General features: G+C 41.9%; 1 protein-coding gene across 2 annotated transcripts in view; it reads right to left on the minus strand.

The window, feature by feature from the left end:
- KLHDC4 (kelch domain containing 4) overlaps positions 1–17,529 on the minus strand; it is a 57,381-nt gene that overhangs the window by 20,473 nt on the left and 19,379 nt on the right. The gene's annotated exons all lie outside the window — the stretch shown is intronic.

The following is a 17,529-nucleotide window of genomic DNA, read 5'->3' on the forward strand; positions in this document are numbered from 1 at the left end:
GGTAGGACAAAAGGAAAAAGAAAAAAAAAGTGAAAGGAGTTGGGACAGGACCTACACCCCAGAGAGGGAGCTGTGAAGGAGGAAAGGTTCCTGCACCCTGGGAAGTCCACTCATCGTCAGGGAGATCAGCCTGGACAGACGGGGAGCTTTGGAGCCTCCGAGGAGAGCGTAACAGCCAGTTTGCGGACGGCAACACGGAGAGTGCCCTGCACAGACAGTCGGTACAGCTGCCCTGCACTCCCCAGCCTGAGACACTCATCCACAGGTGTGGGGGGCGGCTGCGTGCTGAAGCTTGGGCTTCGGAGGTCAGACCCAGGGAAAGGACCAGGGCTGGCACACAGAGACAGCCTGAAGAGGCTGGACTGTGGCAACTGAGGGTGTGCTCGGAAGAAGCCTGGGCCTGTCAGAGAGGCAAGGTGCCACTGTTGGGGGGCATGGAAGGAGAGGAGCAGGACCACCATAAGAGCTTCCTTCCTTGTGCACATGCTCTCAGTCAACCGGACACACGAGCTCTGGGCTGGGTGTGAGCCACCACCACCATCATGGGCTCTAGAGGCAGGCATGGGCCATCGCCACCGCTAAGACACACACAAGCAGACCCGAAGCACTGCCCCCCGCTGTCCTGGGAGTGCACGGGCCGCCGCCACCACGAAGCCCGCGAGCAGGCCCCAAGCGCTGCCCCTGCTGTCCCAGGAGTGCATGGGCTGCCGCTGCCACCACAAGACCCACGAAGAGGTGCCAAGTGCTGCCTGCACTGTCTCGGGAGGGCACGGGCCACCACCACCAAGAGACCCGCCAGCAGGCGCCAATCACTGTCTCTGCCCTCTTGGGAGCATGCGGGCCTCCACCGCCACTACGAGAACTGGGAGCAGGGGCCAATCACTGCCCCCACTGTCCAAAAGCCTCAGGGGCCGCCGCCACTGCAGGGAGACCAACAAGCGGGCACTGATCGCTGCCCTCGCCACACCAGGAGCGCACACGGGCCACCGCACCTGCACACCCCATATCAAGCAGATCATGTCCAGCATACACTGAGGAAAGAGGCAGCAAGCATCCAGACTAAAAGCAGCCCCTCAATGCCAGACAAGATGGCAGAGTAGAGGATCGAGCTCACCTCCTCTCAAGAAAACACCAAAATCACAACTAACTGCTAAACAACTATCAACAAAAAAGACTGGGGGGCTTCCCTGGTAGTGCAGTGGTTAAGAATCCGCCTGCCAATGCAGGGGACATGGGTTCGGGCCCTGGTCTGGTAAGATCCCACATGCCGTGGAGCAACTAAGCCTGTGCACCACAACCACTGAGCCTGTGTTCTACAGCCCGCGAGCCACTATTGAGCCCATGTGCCACAACTACTGAAGCCCATAAGCCAGGACTACTGAAGCCTGTGAGCCACAACTACTGAAGCCCGCAGGCCTAGAGCCCGTGCTCCGCTACAAGAGAAGCCACCACAATGACAAGCCCTCGTACCGCAAGGAAGAGTAGCCCCCACTCAACACAACTGGAGAAAGCCCGCGTGCAGCAACAAAGACCCAACTCAGCCGTAAGTAAATAAATAAACAAACAAATTTTTTAAAAAAAGACCAGAACCTACCAAAAAAGATATTTTACACCCAAAGACAAAGAAGAAGCCACAATGAGATGGCAGGAGGAGCACTTTCACAATATAATCAAATTCCATACCCGCCAGGTGGGTGACCAACAAACTGGAAAATAATTATATGGTAGAGGTTCTCCCACAGGAGTGAGAATTCTGAGCCCCACGTCAGGCTCCCCAGCCTGAGGGTCTGGCCTCAGGAGGAGCCCCCAGAGTTCTTGAATTTCAAGGCCAGCAGGGATTGAGTGCAGGAGCTCCACAAGACTGGGGGAAACAAGAGACTCCACTCCTGGAGAGCACACACAAGATTTCGTGTGCACTGGGACCCAGCACAAAGCAGTGACTCCACAGGAGCCTGGGACAGACCCACCTGCGGGTCTTGGAGGGTCTCCTGGGGAGGCAGTGAGTCAGCTGTGGCTCACTGTGGGGGCAAGGACACTGGTGGCAGAGGCCCCAGGGAATATGACCAGCGTGAGCTCTCCTGGAGGTCGCCATTTTGGCACCAAGACCTGGCCCCACCCAACAGCCAGCAGGCTCTAGTGCTGGGATGCCTCAGGCCAAACAACCAGCAGGGGAAACACAGCCCCTCCCATCAGCAGACAGGCTGCCTAAAGTTGTACTGAGCTCACAGTCACCTCTAAACACACCTCCTGACATGGGCCTGTCCACCAGAGGGACAAGACCCAGCTCCACCCACCAGTGGGCTGGCTCCAGTCCCTCCCACCAGGAAGCCTGCACAAGCCCAGGACCAACCTCACCTTCCAGGGGCAGACACCAAAAACAAGAGGAACTACAATCCTGCAGCCTGCAGAAAGGAGACCACAAACAGAGAAAGTTAGACAAAATGAGATGGCAAGAAATATGTGCCAGATGAAGGAACAAGAGAAAAACCCAGAAGAACAATTAAGTGAAGTGGAGATAAGCAATCTACCTGAAAAAGAATTAAAAGTAATTATAGTAAAGATAACCCAAGATCTCAGAAAAAGAATGGAGGCACAGACCAAGAAGATACAAGAAATGTTTGATAAAGAGCTAGAAGATTTGAAGAACAAACAGATGAACAACACAATAACTGAAATGAAAAATACACTGAAAAGAATCGATAGCACAATAAATGAGGCAGAATGAATAAGTGAGCTGGACAACAGAGTGGTGGAAATCACTGCCACAGACCAGAATAAAGAAAAACGAATGAAAAGAAACGAGGACAGTCTCAGAGACCTTTGGGACAACATGAAACACATCAACATTCACAATATAGGACTCCTAGAAGGAGAAGAGAGAGAGAAAGGGCCCGAGAAAATACTTGAAGAGATTATAGCCGAAAACTTCCCTAACATGGGAAAGGAAACACTCACTCAAGTCCAGTAAGTGCAGAGAGTCCCATACAGGATAAACCCAAGGAGGAACACGCCAAGACACATATTAATGAAACTGACAAAACTTAAAGACAAAGAGAAAATATTAAAAGCAACAAGGGAAAAGCAACAAGTAACATACAAGGGAATCCCCATAAGGTTTCTTCAGCAGAAACTCTCCAGGCCAGAAGCGAGTGGCATGATACACTTAAAGTAATGAAAGGGAAAAACCTACAACCAAGAATACTCTTACCCAGCAAGGCTCTCCTTCAGATTCGAAAGAGAAATCGGAAGCTTTACAAACAAGCAAAAGCTAAGATAATTCAGCACCACCAAACCAGCTTTACAACAAATGCTAAAGGAACTTCTCTAGGCCGAAAAGGCCACAACTAGAAACAAGAAAATTATGAATGGGAAAGCTCACCAGTAAAGGCAAACACACAGTAAAGGTAGGAAATCACCCACACACAAATATGATATCAAAACCAGCAATCGTTAGAAGAGGAAAGTACAGATGCAGGATATAGGAAATGTGTTTGAAGTTAAGAGACCAGCAACTTAAAACAATCTTGTATATATTCACTATATAGACTGCTTTACCAAAACCTCATGGGAACCACAAACCAAAAATCTACAATAGATACAATAGACACACACACAAAAAAAGCAATCCAAACAAAAGACTAAAGATAGTCATCAAATCACAAGAGAACAGCACAAAAGAAGAAGGGAAGAAAAAAGACCTACAAAAACAATCCAACACAATTAACAAAATGGCAATAAGAACATACATATCGAGAATTACCTTATATGGAAATGGTTTAAATGCTCCAAACAAAAGACAAAGACTGCCTGAATGGATTAAAAAACAAGACCCATATATATGCTGTCTACAAGAGACCCACTTCAGATCTAGGGACACATACAGTTTGAAAGTGAGGGGATGGAAAAAAGGTATTCCATGCAAATGGAAATCAAAAGAAAGCTGGAGTAGCAATACTCATATCAGACAAAATAGACCTTAAAATAAAGACTGTTACAAGAAACAAAGAAGGACACTACCTAATGATCAAGGGCTAAATCCAAGAGGAAAATATAACAATTGTAAATATATATATACACCCAACATAGGAGCACCTCAACATGTAAGACAAATGCAAACAGCCATAAAAGGAAAAATCGACAGTAACACAATAATAGTAGGGGGCTTTAACACCGCACTTACATCAATGGACAGATCATCCAGACAGAAAATCAATGAGGAAACACAGGTCATAAGTAACACATTAGACCCTCCAAAAGCAGCAGAATACACATTCTTCTCAAGCGCACATGGAACATTCTCCAGGATAGGTCACATGCTGGGCCACAGAGCAAGCCTTGGTAAATTTAAGAAAAGTGAAATCATATCAAGCATCTTTTCCGACCACAACACTATGAGATTAGAAATCAATAACAGAAAGAACTTAAAAAAAAAAACACACAAACACGTGGAGGCTAAACAACATGTTATTAAACAACCAATGGATCACTGAATAAATCAAAGAGTAAATAAATAAATAACTAGAGATAAAAGACAATGAAAATACGGGAATCCAAAACCTATGGGATGTGGCAAAAGCAGTTCTAAGAGGGAAGTTTATAGCAATACAATCTTACCTCAGGAAACAAGAAAAATCTCAAACAACCTAACTTACACCTAAAACAACTAGAGAAAGAAGAACAAAACCCAAAGGTAGTAGAAAAAAAAAATCGTAAAGATCTGAGCAGAAATAAATAAAATAAAGACAAAGAAAACAACAGCAAAAATCAATGAAACTAAAAGCTGGTTCTTTGAAAAGATAAAACTGATAAACCTTTAGCCAGACTCATCAACAAAAAAAGGGAGAGGGGTCAAATCAATAAAACTAGAAATGAAAAAGGAGAAGTTACAAAAGACACCACAGAAATACAAAGCATCCTAAGAGACTACTACAAGCAACTCTATGCCAATAAAATGGACAACCTAGAAGAAGTGGACAAATTCTTAGAAAGGTACAACCTTCCAAGATCGAACCAGGAAGAAATAAAAAATACGAACAGACCAATCACAAGTACTGAAATTGAAACTGTGACTAGAAAACTTCAGACAAACAAAAGTCCAGGGCCAGATGGCTTCACAGACAAATTCTATCAAACATTTAGAGAAGAGTTAACACCTATCCTTCTGAAACTCTTCCCAAAAACTGCAGAGGAAGAAACATTCCCAAACTCATTCTATGAGTCCACCATCACCCTGATACCAAAACCAGACAAAAATACCACAAAAAAAGAAAATTACAGGCCAATATCACTGATGAACACAGACGCAAAAACTCTCAACAGAATACTAGCAAACCAAATACAACAATACATTAAAAAGATCATACACCACGATCAAGTGGCATTTATCCCAGGGATGCAAGAATTCTTCAATATACGTAAATCAATCAGTATGATACACATTTACAAATTGAAGAATAAAAACCATATGATCATCTCAATAGATGCAGAAAAAGCTTTTGACAAAATTCAACACCCATCAATGATAAAAACTCTCCAGAAAGTGGGCAGAGGGAACGTACCTCAATATAATAAAGGCCATAGGCCATAGATGACAAACCCACAGCTAACATCATTCTCAATGGTGAAAAGCTGAAAGCATTTCCTCTGAGATCAGGAAAAAGACAAGGATGTCCACTCTCACCACTTTTATTCAACATAGTTTTGGAAGTCCTAGCCATGGCAATCAGAGAAGAAAAAGAAATAAAAGGAATTCAAATTGGAAAAGAAGAAGTAAAACTGTCACTGTTTGCAGATGACATGATACTATACATAGAAAATCCTAAAGATGCTACCAGAAAACTACTAGAGCTCATCAATGAATTCAGAAAAGTTCCAGGATACAAAATTAATACACAGAAATCTCTTGCATTCCTATACACTAACAATGAAAGATCAGAAAGAGAAATTGAGAAAACAATCCCATTTACCATCACATGAAAAAGAACAAAATACCTAGGAATAAACCTACCTAAGGAGGACAAAGACCCATACCCTGAAAACTATAAGACACTGATGAAAGAAATCGAAGATGACACAAACAGATGGAAAGATATACCATGTTCTTGGATTGGAAGAATCAACATTGTCAAAATGACTATACTACCCAAAGCAATCTACAGATTCAGTGCAATCCCTATCAAATTACCAATGGTATTTTTCACAGAACTAGAAAAAAAAATTTTTTTAATTTCTATGGAAACACAAAAGACCCCAAACAGCCAAAGCAATCCTGAGAAAAAAAAACGGAGCTGGAGCAATCAGACTCCCTGACTTCCCACAATACTACAAAGCTACAGTAATCAACAGTATGGTACTGGCACAAAAACAGAAATATAGATCAATGGGACAGGATAGAAAGCCCCAAAATAAACCCATACACCTACGATCAATTAATCTATGACAAAGGAGGCAAGAATATACAATGGAGAAAAGACAGTCTCTTCAATAAGTGGTGCTAGGAAAACTGGGCAACTACATGTAAGAGAATGAAATTAGAACATTCTCCAACACCATACACAAAAATAAACTCAAAATGGATTAAAGACCTACTGTAAGGCTGGATATGATAAAACTCTTAGAGGAAAACATAGGCAGAACACTCTGACATAAATCACAGCAGTATTTTTTTTGGATCCACCTCCTAGAGAGTAATGAAAATAAAAACAAAAATAAACAAATGGGACCTAATGAAACTTAAAAGCTTTTGCACAGCAAAGGAAACCATAAAAAACAAAAAGACAACCGACAGCATGGGAGAAAGTATTTGCAAATGAAGTGACTGACAATGGATTAATCTCCAAAATATATAAACAGCTCATGCAGCTCAATATCAAAAAAAAAACAAACAACCCAATCAAAAAATGGGCAGAAGACCTAAACAGACATTTCTCGAAAGAAGACATACAGATGGCCAAAAAGCACATGAAAAGATGCTCAATATCATTAATTACTAGAGAAATGAAAATCAAAACTACAATGAGGTATCACCTCACACCTACCAGATGGCCATCATCAAAATATCTACAAAGAATGAATGCTGGAGAGGGTGTGGGGAAAAGGGAACCCTCCTACACTGTTGGTGGGAATGTAAATGGTGCAGCCACTATGGAGAACAGTATGGAAGTTCCTTAAAAAACTAAAAATAGAGCTACCATATGACCCAGCAATCCCACTCCTGGGCATATATCCAGAGAAAACAATAATTCAAAAGACACATGCACCCCAGTGTTCACTGAAGCTCTATTTACAATAGCCAGGACATGGAAGCCACCTAAAAATCCATTGACAGAGAAATGGATAAAGAAGATGTGGTACATATATACAATGGAATATTACTCAGCCATAAAAAAGAATGAAATAATGCCAGTTGCAGCAACATGGATGGACCTACAGGTTATCATACTAAGTGAAGTCAGTCAGACAAGGACAAATATCATATCACTTAAATGTGGAATCTAAAAATATAATAATAATACAAATAAACTTATCTACAAAGCACAGACTCACAGACTTCAAAAATAACTGATGGTTACCAAAGGGGAAACGTGGAGGGGGGAGGGATAAATTAGGAGATTGCAATTAACATATACACACTACTATATGTAAAATAGAAAATCAGCAAGGACCTACTGTATAGCACAGGGAACTCTACTCAATATTCTGTAATAACCTATACAAGAAAAGAATCTGAAAAAGAATGGATATATGTATATGTATAACTGAATCACTTAGCTGGACACCTGAAACTAACACAACATTGTAAATCAACTATACTCCAATATATAAGAAAAATTAAATTAAAAATAAAAAAGAACCACTTTTTACACCAATTTATTCTGTAAGCACTTACTGGGTACCATCAAATTTGACCACAAGCTACCAAAACCACCCTGAGTATAACTAACTATTATAAACTCTAGAATAGAACATGAGAAAATCTCTATGACCTTGGAGTAGATACAGATAGATGCTAACAAACTGTACTCCATCAAAATAAAAATCTTCAGCTCTTCAAAACAAACCACTAAAAAATAAAAAGGCAAGTGATGGACTGGGAGAAGTATTTGCAAATATACATCTGCAAGTGACCTGTATGCAGAATATATAAAGAATCCTTACTACCTTATCAGTAAGATAAACAACCCAATAAAAACACAGGCAAAAGATCTGAACAGAAAGTTCACAAAAGATATGAAAACAAAATTCACAAAAGAGAGAGAAATTATATATAGACATACAAACGACTAACACAAATATGAAATGTGGTCAAGGTCATTAGATGCCAGCTGTTTCATACCAGAAGTGAGCGCCTCCCTGCACCCCGCGGGGGGCCTGAGACAAGCGACGGCACCCAGAGCTGTGAGGCCGGGAAGCACTGGAGCCCGCTCCCCCGCCCCCTCTCTGCTGCGGGCAGGGTGAAAACGGGACAACAGCTTCTCACAACCGCCACACACACACTCAGCACACAACCCAGCAACGTGACACCAGACATTTACTCAAGAGAAACGAGAACACAGGTGCACACAAACACCTCCACGTGTTCACAGAAGCTTTACTCCTGACTGTCCAAAGCTGGAAGCGGTGGGAAGTGCTCCGAGTAAACAGATACACAAGGTGTGGTGTGTTCATCAGACAGAACACGTGTCGGCCATAGAAAGGAGCCATCTACTGACACACACCACGACGTGGACGGTCTCAAATACATCATGAACAAGGGAAGAAGGGAGACGGAGGAGCACGGGCTGGGTGATTCCACGTGTATGAGATTATAAAAAGGCAAAATGAATCCCTGGTGACTGCAGCCACCTGGGGCTCGAGGTTAGGGAACTGACTGCAAAGGGGCAGAAAGGAACATTCCAGGGTGATGGAACGTTCTGTCTTGGGTATGGGGGTGGCTACACAGGTATATATAGTTGCTGAAATTCATCTAACTGTACACATAAAAGGTATACATTTTATAGAACGTAACTGTATCTCAATAAAGCAGATATAAAAATACACAGCAATAAAAAAAAAAACCACGAAAAGGGACTTCCAGCTTCTGGTTCAGCATATAAGGAGCCTGGAAGTTGCTACTCTGTCCTATAAAAAGCTAAACAGACTGAAAAATCCACAGTTCTTGATCTGTGAGAGAGGTGAGGACACAGGGAACACTGCTGCCCACAGACTGGAGAGATGGGCAGTGACACAAGAGTTGTGCTCGGGGCGGGGGACACACACACAAGCAGAGACCCCAAGAGGAACCAGTGCTGCGGTAGAAACTAGGGTAGAAACCCCTAGTTCAGCTGGAGGCTCAGTGCAGACAACCCTGAGAGTGGAAAACTCCAGGTGGACCGCATCACTAGGGTACCCACAATATTGTGAGGTTTACCTCCAGGGGCTCAACCGGAGTCCCAGAGTAAATATCAGAGAAAAACCCCCTCGTGCTTCTGGCAGGGGGAGAGGAAAAGGAACCACTTTGAGGGACATCAGAGCCCTGTTCTTAACAAGGCCGGCCCTCGAGGGAAACTAGTTAACCACAGCCTAAGCTGCTGCGTATTATCAGAGCCAAAATGACCTGGAGGAAGAGAAATACCCACCTCCAGCCCACTCCAGCCACCCTGTCCCACCTAAGGGGATGGAAAAAACTGAGAAACACTGGAGAAGTTCATGGTGCAGAGGCACAGGCGTCACTAGAAGACCTAAACCCAATCAAAGGACTAGCGACCGCTTCCCCTCCCTCCTCATCACCAGCGACCTATTTACAGCAGTTCCTTTCACAGATACATCATGTCCCACAATCGAGAAAAAATTACAAGGTATACTAAAAAGCAAAAAACACAATTTGAAGAGACAAGCGTCAGAACCAAACACGGCAGGAAAGCTGGAATTCTCAGACCAGAAATTTGAAACAACAATGTTTAATATGCTAAGGGCTCAAATGGACAAAGCAGACAGCATGCAAGGACAGATGGGCAATGTAAGCAGAGATGGGGGTCCTAAGGAAGAACCAAAAAGAAAGCCTAGACATGAAAACCACAGTGACAGAAATGAAGAATGCCTTTGATGGGCTTGTAGTTAGACTGGACACAGCTGAGGAAAGAATCTCTGAGCTAGAAGATATCTCAATAGAATCCTTGAAAACCAAAAAGCAAGGAGAAAAAGACTGGGGAAAAAAAAAAGCACAGAATATCCAAGGACTGTGGGACAACTACCCAAGGTGTAATGTGCATGTAATGGGACTATCAGAAGGAGAAGAGAGCAAGGAACAGAAGAAATATTTGAAATAACACTTACTGAGAATTTCCCCAAATTAAATTCAGACACCAAACTACAAACCCAGGAAGCTCAGAGGATGCCAAGCAGGATAAATGCCAAAAACTACACCTTGCTATATCATTTTTAAATTATAGAAAATCAAAGATAAAGAAAGTATCCTGAAAGAAACCAAGGGAAAAAACACCTCACCTACAGAGGAACACAGATATAACAATTACATCCACCTACCCCCCAGAATCCATGCAAGCAGGGAGAGAGGAGAAATATTGGAAGTGCTGAGAGAAAAAACCCAGTCACCTAGAATTCTGTGCTCTATGAAAGTATCCACCAAAAGTGAGGGAGAAGTAAAGCCTTTATGAGACCAATAAAAATGGAGAGAATTTGTTGCCAGTAGACCTGCCTTACAAGAAATGTTTAAGGAAGTTCTTTAGAGAAAAGGAAAACAATATAGGTCAGAAACTTAACTGATCAAACAGGGGACAGGCTGTTTAAAATAATAATAGCAACAATGTATTCGGTTATGTTTGCTTTCGGGCCTGTGTGCGTGAGTGTGTGTGTATACATGTATACGCCTCTGAGGAATATATATTTCTGTGTGTATATATACTCAAATATGTGTACATATAAGTGAAATGAATGACACAATGATACAAGGAATTGGAAAAAGAAATTAGGGTTATCTTGTTCTTACAAGGTACTCACAACATCTGTGAAGTGGTATAGTGTTATCTGAAAGTGGACTTGGATTAGTTGTAAATGTACACTGCAAACTATAGGGCAACCACTTAAGTAAAAAAAGAAGTATAACTGATATGCTAAGAAAGGAGAGAAAATGGAATCATAAAATCCTCTATTAAAACCACAAAAGGCAAAAAAAAAAAAAAAGAGTGGAGGATAAAAACAAGAACAAATAACAAGGGCAACACACGGAAAACTATAACAAACATGGTAGATACTGTATCAGTAATCACTTTGAATGTCAGCGGTGTAAATGCACCAATTAAAACACAGAGATTATCAGAGTGGATCAAAACACAAGACCCAATTACATGTTATCTACAAGAAACCCACTTTAACTATAAAGACGTATATGGATTAAAAGTAAATGGAATGGGGGCTTCCCTGGTGGCGCAGTGGTTAAGAATCCGCCTGCCAATGCAGGGGACATGGGTTCGAGCCCTGGTCTGGGAAGATCCCACATGCCACGGAGCAACTAAGCCCGTGCGTCACAACTGCTGAGCCTGCGCTCTAGAGCCCGCGAGCCACAACTACTGAGCAACCCCCACTTGCCACAACTAGGGAAAGCCTGCACACAGCAATGAAGACCCAATGCAGCCAAAAATAAATAAATTTAAGTAAATAAATCTTAAAAAAAAAAAGGAAATGAAGAAAGATATACCATGCTAACAATAATCAAAGGAAAGTAACAGTAGCTATATTAATTTCAGATGGGGCAGACTTCAAAGCAAGGAAAGTTGTCAGGGATAAAAAGGGCATTACATAATGATAAAGGAGTCAATTCTCTAAGAATACATAACAATTTTTAACAGGTATGCACCTAACAACAGAGTGTCAAATTACATGAGGCAAAACTAACAGAATTGCAAGGAAAAACAGATGAATCCATTATCATTGCTAGAGAATTCAATGCCTCCCTCTCAAAAATGGACAGATAAGATACAGCAAGCAGAAATCAGTAAGGATATGGTTGAACTCAACAACACCATCAATCAAGTGGATAAAATTGACATCTACAGACTACTTCATCCAACAACAGTAGAATACACATTTTTCTCAAGCTCACAAAGAACGCTCACCAAGTCAGACCACATTCGGGGCCATAAAACACATTGTAACAACGTTAAAAGTATAGAAATCATATAATGTCTACTCTTAGACCATGAAAGAATTAAACTACAAATCAGTAACAAAAAAAAATAACTGGAAAATCCCAAAAAAGGTAGAAATTAAACAACACACTTCTAAATAACACATGGGCCAAAGAATTATTATCAAGGGAAATTTTTAAATATTTTAAGTCAGATGGAAATGAAAAGACAACTTACCAAAATCTGTGGGATGCAGTGAAAGCAGTGCTTAAAGGGAAACTCACAGGGTTGAACGCACAATAAGAAGATCTAAAATCAGTCACCTAAGTTTCCACCTTAGGAAACTAGAGAAAGAAGAGGAAATTAAACCCAAAGTAGGCAGAAGAAAAAAAAAGAATTACAGCAGAAATTAATGAAATTGAAAACAGGAAATGAATAGAGAAAAAATGAACAAAACGAAAAGCTGGTTCTTTGAACAGACTGATAAAATCAATAAATCCCTAGCCAAGCTAAGAAAAAAAGAGCCAGGATACAAAGTACTAATATCAAAAATGAGGGCTTCCCTGGTGGCGCAGTGGTTAAGAATCCGCCTGCCCATGCAGGGGACACGGGTTCGAGCCTTGGTCTGGGAAGATTCCACATGCCACGGAGCAACTAAGTCCATGCGCCACAACTACTGAGCCTGTGCTCTAGAGCCCGCAAGCCACAACTACTGAAGCCCACGTGCCTAGAGCCCATGTTCCACAACAAGAGAAGCCACCACAATGAGAAGCCCACACACGGCCGCTTGCCGCAACTAGAGAAAGCCCGCGCACAACAATGAAGACCCAACACAGCCAAAAAATAAATAAATTTAAAAAATTAAAAAAAAAAAACCAAAGACCCAACGCAGCCATAAATAAATAAATAAATAAATTTATAAAAAAAGAAATGAAAGCAGGGACATCACTACAGATCACGTGGAAATTAAAATGAAAATAAAGGAATACTGTGAACAATTCTATGCCCACAAATTTGATAGCCTATATGAAATGGACCTACATGAAATGGACTTCCTTGAAACAATTGTGTGTCAAAATCCACACAAGAAATAAACAATCTGAATAGACCTATATCTATTAAGTAAAAGTAATCAATAATTAATAACCTTCCAAAACAGAAAGCCACGAGGCCCAGATGGGTTCACTGGTGAAATCTACCAAACATTTAAGGAAGAAATTATACTAATCCTCTACAATCTCTCTGAGGATAGCTTCTATCCTCTATCCAGCATTACTCTACTGACAAAACCAGACAAAGACATTATAAGAAAACTACAGGCCAATATCTCTTGTGAACATAAATGTAAAAATCCTCGACAAAATATTAGCAAATTGAATCCAAAAAATATAAAAAGAAGTATACACTATGACCATGTGGAATTTATCCCGGGTATGCAAGGTTGGTTCAAGGTTTGAAAATCAATATAATCCACCACATTTGACAGACTAAAAAAGAAACATCACATGATCATATCAACAGTTGAAAAAAAGCATTTGACAAAACCCAATACCCATTCATGATAAAAACTCTCAGTAAACTTGGAATGAAGGGGAACTTTTCCAATTTGATAAAGACCTACAAAAGAACTACAGCTAAAGTCATACTTAATGATGAGAAACTTGAGGCTTTCCCACTAACAGCAGATACATGGTAAGGATATTCTCTCTCACCACTCCTTTTCAACTTCGTACTGAAAGTTCTTGCTAATGCAACAAGGCAAGAAATGGAAATAAAACGTATACATGTTGGGAAGAAAGATAAAAACTTCTTTGTTCACAAATGACATGATCATCTATGTGGAAAATCCTTAAGAACTGACAGGAAAACTTCTGGAATTAGTAAGCATTTATAGCAAGGTTGTAGGCAACAAAGTTAATATGCAAAAGTCAACTGCTTTCCTATAAACCAACAATGAACAAGTGAAATTTGAAATTAAAAGCAGTATTGTTTACATTAGCACTACAACATGAAATACTTAGGTATGAACCTAACAAAATATATATAAAATCTTTATGGGGAAAACTGCAAAATTCTGATGAAGAAAATCAAAGAAGAACTAAGTAAATGGAGGGACAGTCCGCGTTCATGGATAAGAAGACTCATTATTGTCAAGGTGTCAGTACTTCCCAACTTGATCTATAGATTCAACAGTCCCAATCAAAATCCCAGTAAATTATTTCATTGATATCAACACACTAATTCTAAAGTTTATATGGAAAGCCAAAAGACACAGAATAGTCAACACGATATTGAAGGAGAAGAACAAAGTTGGAGGACTGATGTTACCTGACTTCAAGACTTACTATAAAGCTACAGTAATCATGACAGTGTGGTGTTGGTGAAAGAGTAAACAGGTAGATCAATGGAAGAGAATAGACAGCCCAGAAATAGAGTTCCATAAATATAGTCAACTGATCTCTGACAAAAGAGGAAAGGCGATACAATGGAGCAAAGACAGTCTCTTCAACAAATGGTGTCGGAACCACTGAACATCCACACGCAAAAGAATGAACCTGAACACAGACCTTTCGCAAAAAATACTCAAAATGGATCACAGGCCTACATGTAAAGTAACTGATAGATAAGCTGGACTTATAAATTTAAAACTTCTGCTCTGCAGAAGATAGTATCAAGAGAATTAAAAGTCACAGTCTGGGAGAAAATATTTGCAAAAAACACATCTGATAAAGGACTATTATCCAAAACACACAAACAACTCTTAAAACTCAACAGTAAGGAAACAACCTGATGTAAAAAGAGCTGACGTGGTCACCCGGGCACACTCACCAGGTACCTCTGCCCACCTTGTTTTGCACTGGTGCTATCTCAATCTGGCTCTCCCACCTATACAATCCAACCACTAAGTCAAGGCTGCAAAAGATGGTTACAACCTGAGCTGCCCAGTCCAGCACTTCTCTATACAAGGCATTATTCTCCATTTATTTCCACAAAGCTTTCCCGCAAACCAGGTGCCCTAAAAAAAATACAACACAAAGACTCTCAAAACGAAAGAGAAGCTTGAGCTGCCCAACCCAGCATCTCCCCACTAGCAAATCTGAGATGAACATTTCATCACATACTGCTATGAGGACCTCCAGGACCTTCCCTTACTCCAACCTAGAACAAATTCCATTCTTCTCACCTTTCTTGAAATGCTTGATCATCCTAGTCTCTCTCTCCTAATGCCCTCAGCTTATTAACTTCCCTTTTAATATGTGTCATTCAAACCAACCATGGTACTCATCCATGGAAAGTCAACCAAAAATTACCAGTTCCATATTCCTGAAGACTATATCCTGCTAATCTGATCTTTAAGCATCAGTCTTGGAGTAGCCTCACCATATGCAGATGACTACCGGCATTTCAACTTACTAAATACTTCTCTTCTACTAGCAAGGGCAGCTTCTTTAAATGCTACATTTATATGCAACCTACAAGGAAAACTTATCCCACTTCAATTTCATCTTGCTAGATTTGGTCCACAAAGATAATTTTGGATGCTGAATTGCCAACCAATTTATTTGCTTTTCTTCCTAGTTTTTTTTATTTATTTATTTTTAATTTTTTTTTTTTTTTTTTTTTGGCTGCCTTGGGTCTTCATTGCTGCGTGCAGGCTTTCTCTAGTTGCAGTGAGCGGGGGCTACTCTTCCTTGCGGTACACATGCTTCTCATTGCAGTGGCTTCTCTTATTGCAGAGCACGGGCTCTAGGTGCACGGGCTTCAGTAGTTGTGGCGCATGGGCTTAGCTGCTCCACAGCATGTGGGATCTTCCCAGACCAGGGATCGAACCCATGTCCCCTGCATTGGCAGGTGGATTCTTAACCACTGTGCCACCGGGAAGTCCTTTCCTAGCTGTTTATCACCCACAAATCTAGTAAGCATGTTTTCTTTTCCAAAATCATGATAAAAATCCCAGACGGACGAGGTTCCGAAGGAGGGTCTGCGCCAGGCCACGACACCACCGCCGCAGGTCACGCCGTCACGGGGCCCTGACCCTGCCTGTGCGCTCTGCACGGTGAGAGCAGCGCTCTCCTCGGAGCCGGCCCCACTCCACAGGCTGAAGCGGCTGGCACGGCTTTTCCATGTCCCGGGGCTGGGTGCCTAGGACACAAGCCACAGTGTACAGCTGCACAACAGAGAAGGTGAGTGAGAAGAACACCACCGTGCTGGGCAAGAAACAAACCCCCCTTCTGAGAAACTGTCTGTTACAATACTTTACAAGTACAACCTGGGAAACAGGTTATCTTTTCAAAAACTAATAGGTTTGCTTCCCATGCTACTTCAAAAAAGGTACACAGGAGAGCCCAAAACGCTCCCAATGTTACTCCAGTAACCGTGAATGTAATGGCCCAGTGACCTATGGAAGCAGCACCAGCGAGCCAAGTCATCTCTAGATGACTCCCCAGAGCCGAGACGGCCAGGTTAGGGCCTCCTGCAGCCTCTGGCCACAAATCTGATGGGTGTTCTGTCCTTCGGTGAGCCAGGCATCAAGGACTCAATCAACTTTCTGTGGCAGCAGCCAAGTACCACTGTGTTTTGTAACCGAAAAGGGAAATTTTTTCTATAAAAAGACTCCATATACCCCTTTAGAAAATAAAGCCACCCAAAAAAGCCCGTTTATATTTGAATCTCCAACAGGCACTTTTCAACTGCCGTCACTCCTAAATATGGAGTCTTAAAAAATTAACATGCCCTACTCAGCCAGCTCTATAAGCAGCGCAAAAATACACGTGTACTTTCGTGGGAGCGAGTGCTTCCAGCACATGTGAGCTGCGGCAGGGCACACCGCCACTCAGCATCCCCCAGGCCCCTTCCAGCCAGCGGCTGCGGTGACGTTTACAGAAGATGCACACGCGACGATAGCGCCATGGGCTTCGGGTACAAACAGAGTGTTAAGCACTCAGTATGCAAATGCTTCCCTGAGTTATCTGAAAGTTTACACCTTACAAAAGATACACCATAGTACCATGCTGTTCCCGAGATATTTACTGAGCAAAGGAAAAATTTCTCTCACAATCAAGGCCACACAGGCCGACCTGACGGGGAACTTAGTCTAGTGGCCCATCCTCAGGAAAGGAAAGGGCCCTCCTCCAAGAATGGTTCCGATGTGGCCAGAGCAGGAAACGCAGGCAAGAGCATCTCCCCCTTCATCAAACAGGCCGCCTTCAGAATTCAGCCCCACTTTTCCAAGTACCACTAAACAACAAATTTGGAGCTTAGTAAGTATTTACTCACATTGCACAGAATAACTAGTAGCAGTCTCTAGAATCCAGGCAGCCTATCAAACTGTGTCCTTCTTTTACTTTAACTATTACTATTAGTAATGAAACCATTTGTGGAGTGTTTACATAATGATAAACCT

The sequence above is a fragment of the Balaenoptera ricei genome, chromosome 19, assembly GCF_028023285.1.
Source record: "Balaenoptera ricei isolate mBalRic1 chromosome 19, mBalRic1.hap2, whole genome shotgun sequence".
NCBI lineage: Eukaryota > Metazoa > Chordata > Mammalia > Artiodactyla > Balaenopteridae > Balaenoptera > Balaenoptera ricei.